Here is a 14,864-nt window from a genome sequence, read left to right as displayed (position 1 = left end):
TATTCGTGTATAGCGACCTCAAAAAACCCTCCAGTAATTCATTTGCATCAATTAAATGCCGAAAACCATCAAAACTCTAGAAGATGACGTCCCTTACAGAGGCCCTGGCCACCACGTCATCCGGAGGGCAATTCTGATGGCATATTCGTGTTTAGCGACCCCAAAACCCATGAGTAATTTGTTTATATCAATTGAATGCCGAAAATCCTCGAAACTCTAGAAGATGACGTCCGTTGAAGGTCAAGGTCAAAGTAAATGTCGCCATTGGATAGCCAGGAAAAAATCCTAGACTACTAGTACTTTTCCTTGATCCAAACTTCTACATGTTGCCAAATAACCAGTAACTCACGGAATTGGAATACCCCGTAAATCTTATAATTTTCCGAGTTTGGGCCTCTACATCTTAAAAATCCTTCATACGATTGAGTTGTGCCCATGAGAACTTTTTATCAGGATGCTTCAAAGAGTATTTTCCCAAGTATGAACGAAATCCACTGGGACCTATTTTCCATAAGGTTTGTGCGGGGTCCTTAATAGTTTTTCCACAAATTTTAAGATATCCTTTAAGGGCTGTGTCTGATTGGACATATATGATGGAATGCGGTTTTACGCGCGATTTTTCTCGTTGTGAACCGATGAGGAGAAAGGGAATCAGTCCGGTTTGAGAATTTTAATCGAAAACATCCCACTCCCGGACTCAATTCAACAACTAAGGGCGTTGCCGGTACATTATCGGCTTAGAAACCAACAGTTTTGTTATTCCTGTTTGGATCTTTACAAATTTGAAAATGTTTTGTTATAAGTAGCTAGAAGAATTTCTTTGTGGACGCTATTTAGAGAAGTTCCCATGTTATCAAGTGAAGGCGTCGTAATTTATCTGTTTGTTGTGCCCCGTGTTCCCACCTAAAGAATATGGATATATGGTTTAAGCTGTTTTATATGGTGACCTAGCCGCCTAGCGGCGAGTTTAGTATAGAGTACGAGCTTCATAATGATAATTAAATGCAAGTTGTATACACGACTTTTTCTATGATCATTTACAACAAAAAATATATCCAAATTTATTAATTTTGTAACGCAAACAAATTAAGTAGTTTATCAGTTTGTTTACATATTGAGAACTGTCAAAGCGTATGTATTTGACTCGCCATTGGTCACTGCGCGTGTGTCACTTTCATCGCGAATGCCATATCGCGATTCTATTGGTTAAAGATCTGTATCTTAATGAAAATCTGTATCATAATGAAATTCATTATGATACAGTAGACAAGGCGAAACCGACGGGTTTGTTTGGAAAAAATATTCCCATGTAGTATGATCAAATTGATCCAAATAATGGCATAACCCAGACATCCAAAGTGAAAGTTATCCTCCAACACCAAATTGTTCTATATGGTCCACATGATGTTCAGAAAAAAGTCACACCATTTTGAGCGTCGGGTTTGGGGGGGAGAGGGGGAGAAATCTATAAATTCGTAGTTTTTTACGTTTTTCGTCAATATTTCTAAAACTATGCGGTTTAGCATGAACCACCTTCTATACAAGAATATTCTACATTCAATTTTAAGTAAAAGAGGTCCTATGCATAATCCTTCTAAAATGAACGGTTACAAAGTTACGGAGGTAGTATAATGTAATTGGTCCAAAAAACGCCTAACCCAGACATCCAAAGTAAAAGTTTTTCTCCAACACCAAATTGTTCTATATGGTCCACATATTGTTCAGTAAAAAGTTACATCATTTTGAGCGTCCAGTTTGGGGGGTAGATGGGAGAGAAGTCGGTAAATTAGTAGTTTTTTTAAGTTTTTCGTCAATAGTTCTGAAACTATGCTTTAGCGTAAACAATGTTTTATACAAAAATGTTTTACATACAATTTAAAAAAAAAGGTTCTATACATAATTGTATAAAATCAACTGTTCCAGAGTTACGGAGGGTGAAAAGTAGAGGTTTTCAATACTTTTTATAATATTTGGATAATTAATGATGATTTTGCGTGGTGAGGTTGACGTTTCTTCAAGGGCTTATCACTAACATACCATCGGCCACTGAAATAGCAAATTTTATTTACAAAAAAATTTCTTTCATCAGTAATAAGATTATAAATTGTCCAGAGAATATAAAAAGTATCGAAAACCTCCAATTTTCACCCTCCGTAACTCTGGAACCGATTTTATAACAATTATGTATTGGACCTTTTTTGTTTTAAATTTTATGTAGAAAATTTGAGTATAGAACATAATTTACGCTAAAGCATAGTTTTATAAATATTGACAAAAAACCTAAAACGACTACTAATTTACTGATTTCTCCCCCATCTCCCCCCCCCCCCAAACCGGACGCTCAAATTGGTGTAACTTTGTACTGAACAATATGTGGACCATATAGAACAATTTTGTGTTGAAGGAAAACTTTTACTTTGGATGTCTGGGTTAGGCCTTTTTTTGGACCAATTATAATATACTATCTCCGTAACTTTGGAACCGTTCATTTTAGAAGGATTATGCATAGGGCCTTTTTTATTTCAAATTTTATGTAGAATATTTTTTTATAGAAGGTTGTTCATGCTAAACTGCATAGTTTTAGAAATATTGACGAAAAACGTAAAAAACTACAAATTTACCGATTTCTCTCCCCTCTCCACTACAAACCCGACGCGCAAAATGGTGTGACTTTTTTGTGAACATTATGTGGACCATATAGAACAATTTGGTGTTGGAGGATAACCTTCACTTTGGATGTCTGGGTTTGGGTCTATTACACCATACTAATGAGATTTTTTTTGCATAATCATATTCGTGAGACATCCCAAGTGCTCACGTGAAAAGTGGTCCATTTTTTTTCAATTTTTTTTAATCAAATTGCTAAAATCTATGTTCTCGGCCCGGACACATTTTTTTAGGTTTTTTGGACCATTATGGACAAAAAAGGTCTCTTATAATTTTTCTCTAATTTTTCTCTTAATAACTCGGTTAAAAGTTATTAATAAGAAAGTCAGAAAGTGATTAAATGAAAGTGTAAAGCCCGCCCTACAAGATCCTGAAGAAATTTTTGTCATTATTTTATCACTAAGCTGTTATTTTTAAGTAAAAATAATGAGCGCCATGCACGTTTTAGGCGGCCGGCAATGATAAGTGCGAGAGAGATGCCATTCCGGCAGTCAATGGTGCATCTTACTCGCACTCACATTTACAGCCGCGTCAATACGATGTTACGGCCCATTATTAATAATTAAAAATAACAGTTTAGTAATAAATTATTGACACAAATTTCTTCAGGATCATGTAGTGGAGGCTTTAATCATTGATTTGGTCACTTACTGAATTTCATAATAATAATTTTTAACCGAGTTATTAAGTCTTAAAAATGGCCATATCCGCGTTTTTAAAATTTTAAATTGCTTATAACCCTAAAACGATCAATTTTAGAAAAAAATTACAAGAAGCCTTTTTTATTCAGAATTGCCCAAAAGACCTAAAAGAATTGTCTGGACCGAAAATATTTATTTTTATAATTTTAGTAAAAAAATTGTTAAAGAAAATTTGGACCAGTTTTCGCGTGGGCGACTTCTTGAACCTTATTCTGGGGTGTCTCACAAATGTGATTATTCAAAAAAATCTTATGGGAATATTTTTTTCAATGAACCCGCCGTTTTCGCCTTTTCTACAGGTCGTGTAATTATGATTGATATATTATAGTATGAGAATAGAAAAACTATGTTATAATATGCAATATTCTTCTAATTGAAAAAAATAGAATGTTTTAAAATTTATCTCAAATTACGGATACCCTTGGAATACCTACGGATATCTTATTTAAAAATAGTCCTAGAATTTTTTCCAGTACGCCATTTTAAAGTAAAGAAAATATGCTTTTTTTTATTTTACAATGTATATACCTAAATGTTCAAGAAAAAGGTCATAATGAAAAATTTTAAAAAATAGTCATAAAAAATATCAAAAGTCATTCAAATTATAAAACTTTGAAAAAGCATAACTTGCTTAAAAATAGTCGTACAACCTTATGCAATAAACTATTTTAAAGGTAATTGACTTCTCTTTCTACTAAATACACTATTGTATATAACTAGAAATACCTAAATAGAAAAAAGTTACAGAACAATGTTTGCGAAATAATAGGGAAATGTTGTGAGCAGCGAAGATCTTATTTCGGAAACTATAAATCCTCGAGAATTCTACCAAACGTCATTTGAAAGAGAAAGGGTGGAAATTATTTTTGCTGAAGCAATGCCTCTGCCTATATCCCTGTGGAAAAAAGTTAGGTCTCTTATTTTGAACATAATCAATAGCGTAATAGGAAAAACTAGTTTATCCTAATATTAATACAGACACTTCAGGATAAACCAGTATGCCCCAAAATGGTATAAACGTTATAGGTATATCTACAAAGCCAAAATAAATAGAAAAACTGAATAAAATACTTTGTAATTTTAAAATAATCATTTTTGTTAAAACGATAAAGATTCAGCGTTAAAACTAAGACACAATTGGTGATGTGTACAAACAATCGTATTATAAAAAATAATCAGTGTTTTTTTTTGCCTAGGCTAAACTTATACCTGTTTTTAAACTAGGAGGAGTAATTCAAATTTACCACCCCGAAATGCTTGTTTGTCATTGGTCCAACCTCAGGCAAGTTTACTCAACTGTTATGCAATTTTGACACTATTGACATTTATAAAATTTTGACAACAATGATATTTCGTAGGTTAATTAAGTTTTATCGGCGATTTTTTTAGTTTTCTGAGTTATAGGGCTTTTCATCGATTATCATTTGTTTCGAGCTACTGTTATATGATGTATAATCTGTGTATAATTACCAAAGAACGGCAGTTCTCGCCAGTGGCGCACACCAACACCCCCTACACGCGACACTATATATACACGAAATTTTCGATTTTCTAAATCTGACTGATTTGAAAGATGGGCCAAGTCCCATATTAAATTTCAGGAAAAGACTCACCCATTCATATGTCAACCATCCATTTTTGTCCAAGGGTGTGGATTTTACGGCCCTTTATATTTAGGGTCTGTTTTTCGTTCTTGTCCCCAAAACTCCCAAAAACTTCAAAAATTTAAGTCCAACCTATGCGGCTTCTAATAGTACTGATCATTACCTTTCCAACGCATGTCTAATTTTGAAAGTCGGTTATACCATTCAAAAGTTACCGAGCTCAGAAATATGACTCAATTTTTATTTAAAAAAGGGAAAATATTTGTGGATATATGTATGTGTGTTTGAAAGTTAAACCGATTTGAATTTTTTTTCTGTTTGAAGAGGGTGTAAGGGCTGATTCAGAACCGGTGTAGTTTGTGACTTTTGACCACCCATAAGCCAGCTAGAGGACTTGGTAGGTACAAAACGGCATATTTTTTGGGGGTATATATCTTCGGATCAAGAAGAGACAGGAAAACCGCAAATACACCAAATCCATAGTGTTGAGTTAAGCTTTCAAATAGTGTTTAAGCCGTCAGGATCAGACATACACACGGCTCAGTATAGCTGAAAAACTGAAAAACTATACTTTGAAAATTTTGGTTTTTCGACAATTACTCAAAATTGCAACCTACGAATTGCGCCAATAACTGAGCATTTGTAGAAGGACTCTAGACATGAATCTAACGCTGTATACGTCATATCCGGGAAAATTCGAATTTTTAAGTTATAGGCTTCATAAGTATGATCGAATCTATTTCCTACGGGAAAACGGTTTCTCGAGCTCAATAATCCCTGTAATAGCTTCAGTTATCATACTTGACCTTAGATCCATCAGATACTAATGGTAAATACGTTTCAAACTCATGTTTACTGATCAAAATCGGTTAAGCCTTTTAGAAGTTATTAAGCTACAAAGTATAATCCAATTAACAATTATTCCCGAAATGGTTTATGTAGTTGTAGTGATTACGACGCTAAATTTGATCTGACAACGGGCAATCCGACATCATTTACCGGTCATCTCAATATTTTTTTCAATCTATTTCGAATAGAAAAAAATCTAGTATACATTCGATGGACACTAGATCATTTGGGAGATAATGCAACAAAAGGTGACCATTTATAAAGCTTAACGAGTAATAGAGGAACATTGCATTCAACTTCATACATTTAATTTATAAATAACTTTGAAAAACTCCTGATACAAGAATAAAAAACCGCTAAACGCCTTAAAAATGAGTGGCGCATACAATATTCCAGCTACAAAAGATCTGATATGAATATTACGTGGCCCGAAAATGTAGTTTCATTTTGATGTGAAACAAAATGATAGTTTTATTTTAACAGATTTTTCTCCTGAAAAACTCCTGATACAAGAATAAAAAACCGCTCAACGCCTTTTAAAAATGAGTGGCGCATACAATATTCCAGCTACAAAAGATCTGATATGAATATTATGTGGCGCGAAAATGTAGTTTCATTTTGATGTAAAACAAAATGATAGTTTTATTTTAAAAGATTTTCCATAATATTTGCTAAATATGAAGTAAACGCGCCACAAAATAGTTTCAAAATTCAAACTGTATTAAAGTTACTCTTTTGTGGCGCGTTTACTTCAAATTTAGCAAATATTATGGAAAAATATTTTAAAATAAAACTAGAATTTGGTTTTGCATCAAAATGAAAATACATTTTCGCGCCACGTAATATTCTTATCAGATCTTTTGTAGCTGGAATATTGTATGCGCCACTCATTTTTAAGGCGTTTAGCGGTTTTTTATTCTTGTATTAATATACACGGATTATACGACATATGACAGAAGCTCGAAACAAATGACTGTGAATGAAAAGCCCTATTCCTTTAATTTTTAGATTGTTAGTCAGTTAGTCTGCTTTATATAAAAAACAGTTGGTTTTAGAGCTCTTTTGCGATTTATTAGTATAATATAATACTTATGGATTACCGTTGAAGGCCAATATGATCAACCAAAAAAAAGATGTATTATTTGGTGATTTTTCTATTGACATTATGGGTGTGAATCTGTCTTTTGAGTTCACTCCTCCTGGTTTCAAAACAGGGAATAGTTTGTCCTGATATTTGGTTTGGCCGGTAACATAATATATTATATACCATACTTCTTCCATTTCCAGTTTTATTTACATTATTCTAGAGGAGATTGGTAAGAATTCTGTTACTATAACGCTAAACTCTCTTACAAGAATTATTCCTACTCCTTCCTTGGCTCTCTGTCCTTGTTGTACTCCAAAAAATACAGTTTTTGCATTTTCTAGTTTATTATAAATAATTAAATTTTATGGTTTTTTTAGATGATCACTAATTATGGAAACATGATGATAAGTTTTGGGTCTGTACAAAAAATTATAGATTCTCTAAAATGCACTCGCAAATTATTACATATTTCAAAATACAAGTTGTTGAGAAAACAGATGAAAAAAATAAATGCAGTATTCAAATTAATATATTTTATATCAATGTGCTTTGGTATAGCGACATTTATTTTAATATTGTCCAATGCAAACTGTTCTGATCAGCTTATACCCCTGCTGATAAAAGATGTATTCTTTAACTCCAATTTTGCCAAAGGAGGAATTTATGGATTTCTCATTCCACACGCAATGATGTTTACTTTTACCCCTTTGTTTATATCAAGTTATTTTATTATGCATTTTAAATTTATAATGCAATGTTTAAATGAAGATGTTAAGCAGTTTACTAAAGAAGACATACAAAATAGAGTGAGTGATATAAATGACTTACAATTCCAGAAATATGCAAGACAACAAATAACTCACATTTGCATGAAATTTGTAAGAATTAAAGGGTAAGTATTATTAACCCACAATTGTTGTGACTTGGGTGCAACCTTATTTATAAAAGTTAATGAGTCTCATAAAAAACCGACATGTTTACGAAAATACTGATTTTGGACTATTAAACTGGCCACTCACGATACTGCGGTGTCGTTCAACAAAATCGTCGATGATATCAATTCTGCAGTACTGCAGTATAGAAACCAGTTTCTCTATGTAAAATAATTGTACCGGTAACGATGTAAATCACGAATGTAAACACACTTTCCGATCTAACCAGTCTAGTAAATCAACGTTTGAATATCACAAACAGTTATGCATCAGCCACTTCACATTCTTTTCCGAGTAAGACCCAATCAATTGTATTTAGTTGTATCGATAATGCTAAACTGCAGGATTATTTAATTCCTTTGGGCACAATAATCAGCCCAGAAAATATTATTTTTTCATTTAGTTTATCTCATAATAGAATCTGCATGTATTTGGCAAACAAAACCGTAGTAGATAATTTCATGAAACAGCATGGCTCTATAGAAGTACTCGTCGAAGTTGTAACAGCACGGAGACTTATCTCTCCAGCAGAAAGACTAGTCTTGTCTGGTGTCTACCCGTTAATTCCTCATCAAGTATTAGTTGTCCTTACTGATTGATAATGTCCAAGGCTCCCCCGACACTATTAGCGTCGTTAAAGAATTTACAACTGATATGGCTGGTTTACTCCATCTTTTACAAAGCACTATCAATATGCAAATGATAGATCTACAAAAAGCAAGTTTACAAAACTTCAAAAGAAACTACACAACCATTTAGGGAAAGAGATTTCTGACTTAGACAGTGACTCTTCTGTAGCCAATTGTTCAGTATCATCTAACTCCGAATCTGTTAACAACATTCAACTCGATACTTCAATGGAACATTGATGGATTTTTCCATCGTCTCCCTATGCTACAGCTTCTTTTATCTGAATATTCTCCAGATATTATTTGTCTACAGGAGACAAACTTAAAGACCAATCAGTTGTACAATTCAAAACATTTCACTTGTTTCCGCAAAGACCGTACAGATGCAAGTCGTGCAAGCGGTGGTGTAGCGATACTAGTAAACAAATCCATCCAGGCGGTACAAATTCCAATAGTCAGTGATTTGGAGGCCGTTGCTATCAGAATCACATCTACCAGTTTAGTATCTATTTGCAATGTTTACCTTCCTTGTGACATACAAGTAAGTTCTGACAGCCTTTGCAGGTTATTAGAGCAACTGCCACGTCCTCGTATAATTCTAGGCGACTTTAATGCTCACAACATAATATGGGGTTCAGATCGCACATCTGCCAGAGGTTCAAGTATTGCCGATATCTTAGATCAACTTAATATAAATTTTCTTAATGATGGTAGCCCTATAAGGTTCAATATTTCAACAGGGTATTCCTCATGCATTTATTTAACTCTCTGCGACCCAAATTTAGCTCATAGTCTCAGTTGGGATGCTAAAACCTATACATATGGTAGTGACCATTTTCCAATCCTAATTAGAAATCATAATTATCCCTCATCAGGTCCCATATTCATATCTAAGTGGAGAATAAAAAATTCAAATTGGCAAAAATTCTCCGAATATATCGGTAATAATATTTCCAGTTTGGATATAATAGATGATGTTAACTCGAATGTAGAGCAGGTTAATCAACTTATCTTAAGCGCCGCCCACAAATTTATTGGTAAATCTAAATCTGTTAAAGGCCGATTTCCTGTACCATGGTGGAATGACAGTTGTGCTACAGCAATCCGTGAAAGTAAATCTGCCCTAAACCGATACAAAAAACATAAAACATCCGAAAATAAATTAAAATTCAAAATGCTAAAAGCAAGGGCACAGCTAACTGTCAAAACTGCTAAACAATTTTCATGGAACAAATACGTATCGGAAATTAATAGCAATACCCCCCTCTCTGATGTCTGGAACAAAGCTAGTAAAATATCTGGTTTACACACTTCATATAACTTCACGGGGCTAAAATAAAAAAATCATTTCATAACATCGAGCAGCGATATTGCAAACATTTTTTGGAGAATGTATCAAGGCCACTCATCGAATCAACAGTATACCGCCAATTTTCTCAAAACCAAAGAATTCGCCGAACAAAATCCCATTTATCCGTTTAAAGCACAAAATAATTCATTAAACCATCCCATCTCTTTTCAAGAGATAAACTCATCTATTCTTAACTTGAAGGACTCTAGTCCTGGGCCTGATGATATTCCTTCAGCATTTCTGAAACATCTCCCTGCTTCAGCCATAACGTATCTCTTAAACATATTCAACAGAATTTGGCTTCACCACCAATGGCCAGCTATTTGGTCAAATGCAATAGTCATTCCTCTCCTAAAAACTAATAAACCTAAATATGACCCAGAATCATATCGACCCATATCTCTGACATCGACAATCTGCAAATTACTAGAAAATATTGTTAACTCCAGGCTCTCATGGGTTTTAGAAAATTCTAATTTCTTAATATCCGAGCAAAATGGCTTTAGAAAAGATCAGTCAACCACAGACAACATTTTAGACTTGGAAAGTGAAATACATGAAGCTCTTGCTACAAACCAAAAATGTGTTGCTATATTTTTTGATTTATAACGTGTATTTAATAAAGCTTGGAAGTAAAACATTTTGAGACAACTCCATAAATGGAATATTCAAGGTCACTACCTTGCTTTCATCCAAAACTTGTTAAATAACAGATCTTTTCAAGTAAAAATAAATAATATATTTTCAAATATTTATAGTTTGGATCCATACTCAGTCCAACACTATTTCTGGTAGCAATAAATGGCATCATCAAAAATATTTAAGCACCCTTACAGGCTCGTTTATACGCTGATGACCTAGTGGTATCTATTAAAGCTAAAATATTTCCTCAGTGTCGTCAATTCTTCAAAACTTTTTAGATACTCTCGAAAATTGGTCCAACTTTACAGGTTTTCAGTTTTCAATAGAAAAATCAATAGGAGTCGTATTCTCTTCAAGCTCCTTGCCACAACCTCCTAACCTAAGAATGTATGAGAAACAGCTGGAGTTTAGAGATCACCACAAATTCTTTGGTTTAATCTTCTATTCAAAGTTAACATGGAAAAATCACATCCAGTGGCGTAGCTAGCGTGGGTGACACTCGGGGCGGTAATCGATGGTGTCACCCCAAATCCTAAAAATAAAGGTTGTTAACATCAACGAAAATCCGATAAAGGTATGTTTTGAATAATGAAAAAATTAAGAATTATAGTTAACGAAACTGTAGTAAATAGTATATCATCATCATCGTAATGTAGCCGTAATCGTCCACTGCTGAACATAGGCCTCCTCTATGATTCTCTATGTCTCCCTATCTTGAGCTACCACTAGCTAGTTCCCGGCAGTTCTATATAACAGTTCATTTACTTTTTTGGTTTACACTATGTGAATAAATTAAGATATTTTGAAAATAAAGTAAAAATTTTATTTTTAATTCAGTTGCAATGCGAAGGCAAAACAATCTTACTTTTCAATTAGAATACGGAGCGCAGTCCAGTCCTCTGAATCGCGATTTTCGGCTCTTATTGGAGCCTCATCGGAGAGAACGTAGGCTTGTTCTCCACGGAGATGGAGAACAAGCCTACGTTCTCTCCGATGAGGCTCCAATAAGAGCCGAAAATCTCGATTCAGAGGACTGGACTGCGTTCCGTATTCTAATTGAAAAGTAAGATTGTTTTGCCTTCGCATTGCAACTAAATTAAAAATAAAAATTTTTATTTTATTTTTATATTGGTCTTTACTCCTTCGTGTAACTAGGTCCATTTTCTGTTGGAATTTACCAGCTGAACAGACGGGGTCGTGAATTGTAAGTTTTTTGAATTCCCTCTTGTCTCTTCGCTTCAGCATCCATTTGGCTTGCAAATTTTAGAAACCTTGGAGGTGTTACCAAGGAAATGGACCAAAAGATTTCGATTTAAAAATCTTTTAGTAATATTTTAATATTTTTTAAATATTCTTAATAATGCTATTAGGATGGAAAACTTCATCTTAAAATATTTTGTTTTATAGGCCTGGATCCCGCGTATCAAAAAAAGTTGACTAATAGCAAGCTGAAAATTTGTTAATAGCTTAACGGTGTCTAGTCGGACAAACTTTGATGTACGGGAACACTGTAACAGGGGAAGTTTTAATTGTGGAACAGTTTAAAAATTTGGAACGTCATATTACAAAAACGTCCCATGTATTGTGCCGGACAGAACATCCAGTTGATTTGTTACCCTTTCATTAAACTCTCATGCAAAAATCAGACTGCTATTATAGGTCTGGATCCCGCGTATGAAAAAAAAGTTGATTAATAGCAAGCTGAAAATTTGTTAATAGCTTAAGGGTGTCTAGTCGAATAAACTTTGATATGTGTGAACACTGGAACAGGGGCAGTTTTAATTGTGGAACAGGTTAAAAATTTGGAACGGTCACAGCACGAAAACGGCACATTTATTTTGTCCGACAGAACAGACTTAAACTCTTCGAACAGAGATTAAACTCTCATGCAAAAATCAGACTGCTATTTATCACCAAATGGGCGTTTTAATGAGTGGAACATGTAGAATATGTCAAATGACAGGAATTATGACAGGTAATAAATAGCAGTCTGATTTTTTCATGAGAGTTTAATCTCTGTTCGGAGAGTTTAAGTCTGTTCTGTCGGACAAAATAAATGTGCCGTTTTCGTGCTGTGACCGTTCCAAATTTTTAACCTGTTCCACAATTAAAACTGCCCCTGTTTCAGTGTTCCCATATATCAAAGTTTATTCGACTAGACACCCTTAAGCTATTAACAAATTTTCAGCTTGCTATTAATCAACTTTTTTTTCATACGCGGGATCCAGACCTATTACTAACCAATATGATTCCTGTCATTTGATATGTTTTTCGGGTTCCACTCATTAAAATGCCCAGTTTGTGATAAACACCAGTTTGATTTTTGAAAATGATAGTTTAATGAAAAAGTAACAAATCAATTGGAAGTTCTGTCTGACAAAATACATAGATCGTTTTCGCAGTCTGACGTTCCAAATTTTTAAACTGTTCCACAATTAAAACTTCCACTGTTCCAGTGTTGCGATACATCAAAGTTTGTCCGACTAGGCACCGTTAAGCTATTAACAAATTTTTAGCTTGCTATTAATCAACTTTTTTTGGTACGCGGGATCCAGGTCTATTAGCTTTACTAGCGACAAACACTGAAAATCACATTTTCTATACATATTTATGTTTTGTGTTGCTTTACGTTCGATAGTTAACCCTTTGCGGTCGTTGTCACTCTCTTGCCTCTTAGTACTTTCTCGAAAAGTCAGTTTTGACCAGAATCTGTGGTATAATTTATGAGCAATCTTGATAGTAACTCTTGATTGATTTTAGCTTCCCAAAACTTCTCTCACATGAAGCAACCGATACAAAAATGGTCATAGACAATTTTAAGGCGACCATTAAGTTTGGGAGAGATTCCATGAAATCCCATTCCACAATGCGTTTTAAAAAGTCTACGGCTAACCATTTAGATAACTAAAAAAGTTGTAAAAGCCGCTTGTAAAAGTCTTCTGAGATTTGGTATTTCTAGCAGGAGTTCTTCTTCTGATACCTCTTCATGGTAAAAGTCACAACATGTTGAAACAGCTAATTTCAACTGTTCACTGTTCGTGGAAAAGCAAAGTGTGTGTCTGCACAGCCTCGACCAATGAAGCCATATGAATGGACTGATCTAGTTTCGAGCTCAACATTGAATATGTCAAAACATTCCAACATATCTTTTTGAAGTTTGGCTCGAAGTGTAAGTCCTATATCGGTATCTAACTCACCATGCATTCGTTTTCTTCATCGAATTAGTTTTAGGTGGAAATGTCGTCATCCTTATATTCTGTCATGGCAAAATCTATGTATTGCTTCATTTATAATATGATTACGTTTTTATTTAATATAGAGACCAAGTGTCCCTATTTTGGTCGCTGATTGATCAACGGTTATGCCTTTAATTTCACAAAGCGGGCATAAGGTTATGTGCAACACCTCTGGTGTATAAAGTTTCTTGTTGATGAGAGAATTCCTCCATTGAAGCAACAACACTATAAAAATGTTCTGTCAATACTTTAACTGCAGCCAGCATAGTGTGCAGTGACTGAGAACTCCAACGCGTTGTGGAAAGTCGCGTAACAGATGTTTTGCTGTGTTTAATAAGCACTTCCTAGCAGCTAATGGAACCAGATAAAAAAATTGCTTCTACAGTTCCGAAAAATGTTACACAAGATGTGTTTTGCGCAAAAGAGTGTTGGCCACATAAATTAATTAAAAATGATCAATAGATCTGACGAACATGACATTTTTGATTTTTGCTTTAATAGATTGTATTCCTCCATGTACGCCGTTCATAACAGCTGCATTATCGTATATCCCTGTGAACGACACTTCATAATATTTCTACACCGTCAATTTCAAGCTTCTTGAATATTTTGTTACTTAGATCAACTTAGATTAACTGATTTCTTCCTTTTAACGGAAATATCCAAGAAATGCCTCTGTGACCTCGACTTTTCTCGGTTTCGTGTGTTCACAAAATAATATCGATTAGATTTGGATTGTTAGGTGACTAAAGTCACAAAGTAACGATTCATCATTCTTTTATGACTGGAAGGGGTGACACCCGGGGCGGACCGCCCCCCCCCCGCCCCACTCTAACTACGCCACTGATCACATCTCACAACTCATCCTTTCCTGTAATAAAAGTTTAAATGTATTACGATCTCTCTGTAATCAAAACTGGGGCTCAGATCAATCCACTCTACTCCTCCTGTATAAATATTTAATACGTTCTAAGCTAGATTATGGAGCAATTGCCTATTCCACTGCTAATCAATCTCTACTGAAATCATTAGATATTATTCATAATAAAAGTCTTAGATTAATCCTAGGGGCTTTCCCAACTACACCTGTATCCAGAATGTATGCTCTTTTAGGAGAACCATCGCTACATCACCGCCGCATGTACCTCGCTCTATCACATGCAGCC

This window comes from Diabrotica virgifera, chromosome 2, assembly GCF_917563875.1.
Source record: "Diabrotica virgifera virgifera chromosome 2, PGI_DIABVI_V3a".
NCBI lineage: Eukaryota > Metazoa > Arthropoda > Insecta > Coleoptera > Chrysomelidae > Diabrotica > Diabrotica virgifera.
The sequence above is the reverse complement of the archived record's forward strand: the minus strand, read 5'-3'. Positions refer to the sequence as shown.